Genomic DNA, 5,192 nt, shown 5'->3' on the forward strand with positions numbered 1-5,192 from the left:
TGGCTGATGCAAGGAAACAGCTTCAAGTGGATGCTGGTCAGTTAGCTCGTACCCAGGAAGTATGCAGGCAGCTGACTGACGGTCTCTCTCGAGCTGAATTAAAGATCAAGGAGCTGACTGAATTGGCCACCAACATTGCTGCTCACGCCACCTGGTAGGGCAAGGTCAATATTATGCGGGCCGCTATAAAAGGGGCACTCACTCCCTACTTTGGCTCGGTTTAGTTTGGGGGAGTTTGATGTGTCTAATTTATATATGATTTTACTCCCTACTTTGGCTCGGTTTTATTTGATTATTACGCTTTTATAAATGTATTTATGAGCTAATTCCGTGTTCTGGGTGTTTTGCTTGTATTCGTTGCATTTTGTAGGAAATAAAGCATTCAGTAGCTTTTTCCCGTGAAGTTAGCAATCACCAAAATTCACGAGGCTAATGAAAATAAGAGTTGACCATGGAGAGGCGTTTTGGAAAGAATTGGAAATCCCGAGCGTAGAAATCCCGAGCATGAAGAAACCAACTTTGGTTGGTGGACAAGTAAAGAAATGAAGCTCAAATGAAGATTAAAGAGAAAGTTTAGGATTCCCTATTGCATTTAGTCGAGGGAATTAAGAAGAGTTAAGACGGTTTCTTGGATTCCTTATGCCAATTAATCAAGGCTTTTAAGGAGAAAAGTCGGTTGCCCATGACCCCGATCGGGGTTGGGTGTCCCCGATCGGGGTTACCCTTATTTATGATGTTTACGTTTTACACCTTTAAATCCTATATAAGGGGTGTTGAATCCATCATTTAGGACACACTTCATAGGCTTTATTTCAGTTTTTAGAATAAAATTTAGATTTCCTTTAGCTTTCTTTATTGTTCTAAACAATTTTCATTTAGCATTTCCAAGTTATAATACAAGTTTCTTTGCAAGTTATTATTCAAGTTCCATTTCCATTTGTTACGGTAATTTAATTTCTAATATTGTTTTTGTTCCGGGTGTAATTCCGGAGCAGGATTATGACCACTTGAGCTTGTAGAATGACGCCGTTGCTTGTCTCTTCCTTTCGCTCTCTCCTGTAAAGATGAACAAACTGAGGGCTCGGCTTGGTACCAAGCGTACTCACTCCGACGCTCAAGTCAGTAAACTTAGAGAGATAAGTTGTGTGTTAACTTGGCAAAGAATGTTGTAGAGATATAAGGGAGTTTATACCAGACTTTCAGTTGTTTTTCGGATCCTTTTCTCAATGAGAGAAGTGGAGTATTTATAGACTTTCACCTTTTGTCACGTAGTGGCCAAGTGGCCAAGTGGCTAGCAGGTGGAAAGACTATCTTACCCTCGGCCGAGGGACCCATGACAGGCCGGCAGACCTGGTTGACTCCATGCCGAGGGGACTGGATGTGATGAGTACGCGGAAATGCCTCTCGGCCGGCTAGTTGTTTAGCCGAGACCCAAGTGACAGGCCGACAGGCTGCGTCGGTTAGATGGTTTTTCCTTTGACTTGTTGTCTTTTGGCTTTGACCTTGGTCAAGATGTTGACTCGGTCAGCGGGTGCAGAATATGCCCCATCAATTTGCCCCCAGCGTAATCTATGCCGTGGTATGGACCTTCGATGCGTGTTGAGCGTATTCTGCGCATGTCGAATTTCTTCCTCGACTTGGTTCTGTTTAGGCCGTACCATATCCCCCCTCCACATGGTTGTGTAATGGACATCGAATGTGGAAAAGAAAATGGCGCTGGCCGAGACCAAGGTTGAGAGTGCCGTGTGCTTCTGATTGCCCCCCGGCCGGTGCTGCCAAGCTTGGTTGATCAGCTGGCCGTTAGCAAGTAGATACCAAGGAGCGTGTCGAAGAAGATTTGTCACTGTGTGTCGATTGATATTCCGTGGCTGCATGCTTGACACGTGGCCTGGTGCTGATTGGTGGACGCTTCATGGGCTTTGCTCTGATTGGTCCACTGAATGGGCTTTGCTCTATAAATAGAGCAGTATGCCCCTCATTTTTGACCTACAAACTTCTTTTTGTCAAAAAATTTCCTCTCTCTAGTTTTTCGAAGAAACTTCTCTCTAGTTTTCAAAGCGTTACTCGGCGTAACACTTTCTTTCAAGGTAAACAAACAAATTCTTCCCCAACTTTTATTTGTTAATTAATTGTTGCCACCATGTCTGCTGCTGATGCTCTACCTAGTACCTCTACTCCGGGGGGCGAACCGCCGCATCCTGATGAACAGGAGCCACTGGTTGTCACCCCGATAGGGTTCGGGGGTCGCTTGTCGCCTTCTCCTGAAATTGATGAGAAATTTTTGGAGGATTTTGATGATGAGGAGGAAAAGACCCATTCTGATGTAGAGAGGCCGCATTTCTTGTGGCACGGCGAAGCCTGCTCGATTAAGCCCGATCGTGTTTGGACGAACAAGTTCGCTAGTGTCTCCGGGCCTGAACTTTTTGAAGACCATTACTCCTTCGGCAGGGGGTATAGAATCATTGTCCCTGAGGGTGATCAGGCAGTCTGTTGCCCTCCCGAAGGCTGTATCGGCGTGTACATCAGACATCTGGATTATGGGCTCCGATTTCCTCTTAATGAACACGTCGCGGCCATAATCAAAGCTATGAATGTCCCCGTGGCACAACTGCATCCGTTGGCCATTAGGACGATAATTGGCTTCGTATGGCTTTGTCTTTTTAAAGGGGAGGCCCCAACGGTGAACCTTTTCCGCCGGCTCCACCATCTTCGGCAGACTACCCTAGGCGGCACGGGGTGGTACAACGTGCAGACCGAGCCGGGTTATGTCACCGTTTCCAAGCTGACATCTTGCAAAGACTGGAAGGGGCGGTGGGTATATGTCGAGATTCCGGAGGACTATCCACTGCCCCGGTCCTTCCAGCGCCGCGTCAATTTGCGGTGTGAGAGTCAGGGGAAGCATGACAGATATGTCTCCCATAATAAGATTAAGATGGACGCCAAGAAGGTCTATCTTAAGGACGACGAAGTGCGGGCAATGAGCCTGTTCGAGGCTGAGAGGGATGGCACGCCGAAGGGATGGATGCCCCTGACGCAGATCGTCCTTCAAGACGAGCCGCTTTGCCACGTCGGCCTCATACCGGCCCTCGGCCAGGGTGAGTGGGGTCGGTATGAGGCCCACCTTTACTTTTTATGCTTCTGTATTTGAGCCTTGGTTTACTTCTTTTGCTTAACTGTTGATTTTGTTTCTTGCAGATCGATTTGGCCGGGATCTCTCCGTCTCCATTCTAAACAAGTTGGGACTTGACCAGGACGGGAGAGTCGTTGAGCTGCACCCTAAGGCCGCGCCGCGTGATCGCAGACCGGCCCCTCACGAACTCATGGAGCAGGCGATGAAGGCAATGGATGTGGGGGAGACTCAAGCGGAGATTGGCGGTAACGTGCCACGCCGGAGACCAAAAACAACGTCTACGGCGGCTACGGCGTCAACCCAAACTCGATCTCCAATCCCCGCAGTCCAAAAGGATCAGGTGGTCGTCAATGTTGACGAGGACGTCACCGTTCTGGAGGGTCCTCCTCTTTCAAATAAGAGGAAAGAATCAACGCATGATGCTGCTGCTGTTACCGAGGCAGGGAAAGAGAAGGGGTCAGCCGGCCCTCAATCCAAGAAGTCCAAGACTGGTACGGATCTAACCCATGGCTCGGATTTAGCAGGTTCCTTATACATTCCTGATGACAGGCTTTCTGATATGTCAATGAATGTTGACATGGATGCTTTGTCTGGGTTTTTTATAGATCAACCGTCGCCGGCTGTCGTTCTCACTGAACGGCAATTGGAGAAGCAGCCTGTGCAGACGGGCGATAAAAATGTCACCGTCGACTCCTCATCCGAGAAGGTTTCCCCCATTCAGCTCAGGGCGAACGGCATAAGGTTGGCCAAGAGGCTGGTGAAGTGGGCTGAACTAGCCGACACTCATCTTGTCGAGCAAGAAAAGCTCGTGGCTCAATCTGCCCTTGCGCTCGAACGGCTTAGGCTTGAGCTTGCCGCTTCTAAGGCGGAGGCCGAGAAGACGAAGAAGGACTTCCTGGCCTCCATGAAGGACTTCCTTGCTGAGCGAAAGCTTAAGGAGGAAGCTGAGAAGCTGGTCCTGGCCGAGAGAGCTAAGGTTGAGTCTGCGTTGGCTGATGCCGCTAAGCTGCGGGAGGAGAGGAACAAATTTGAGGGCGGCTATAAGGCCATGGTTGAGCAGAGGGAAAAATGGAAGTCCCTGCATTCGGCCGAGGCGAAGGAGCACAAGGGCACAAAGGCTATCCTTGCTCAGAGGGAGAAGGATATTGAGATCTGAAGACCGTCATCATCCCTGACATGTGTGCCCGGTACCGGGACCAAGCTGAAGATGCTACCAGGGATGCGATTAAAGAGCTCCTTCCTGAAGGCACCTTCCCGTGGCAAGATTTTGACAGGCTTCTGGATGAGAAGGCGGCTGCTGCGGAGGCCAAGGCCGCGGCCGAGGCGAAGGCGGTGAAGGCTGCTCAGGAGGCTGCGGAGAAGGCGGCCCGTGATGCTAAGGTGAAGGAGGTTAGAGAGGAGGCTGAGAAGGCCAAGGCACGTGATGCTGCCAAGTAGTCCTCTGGGCCGCCCACTGATGGTGATGCTGCTGCTGCTGCCGGTGGCGAGCAGCAACAAGCATAGGGAGACGGGCGGTCGTCACCAGATTCACCTGGCCTTTCGGACAGCTTCAGCTGTTCGGGGGCCAACTTTTGAGCCTTTCCTCCCTGCCATCCTTTTGACGCTTCATGTCTGAAATGTTGTAATTTTTGTTCCTTCTTTTTTTTGTTAAACTTTGGTAGGTTGTGCTTAGGCTATGCCTATGGGGACGGCCGTCGACTTCGTTTTGCCTCACTTGTAAACATTTTTAATGAAGTTACTTTATTTGCCTTCGGCTTGGCCGAGGCTTTGATCTCATCCTTCATTAAGTTGTCTTCTTACGTTTTTAACATATTGAGCGCTCTTTTTTTTTTGTTTCACCTTCGGCTTGGCCGAGGCAATTACATCGCGTATCTCAACTGTACTTAAACGTTTTTTAAACATGTTGGCATGTCGGTCGCTCCCTCCTCCACTCCCGGCTTTGGCCGAGGCGGTCAGATTTGCGCTTCCCAACTGCTGTTGTAAACATGTTAGCATATCGGTCGTTTCCCCGTTACTCCCGGCTTTGGCCGAGGCAATCGAAGTTACGGCTCGACTGCATTCG

The sequence above is a fragment of the Silene latifolia genome, chromosome 10, assembly GCF_048544455.1.
Source record: "Silene latifolia isolate original U9 population chromosome 10, ASM4854445v1, whole genome shotgun sequence".
Taxonomy (NCBI): domain Eukaryota; kingdom Viridiplantae; phylum Streptophyta; class Magnoliopsida; order Caryophyllales; family Caryophyllaceae; genus Silene; species Silene latifolia.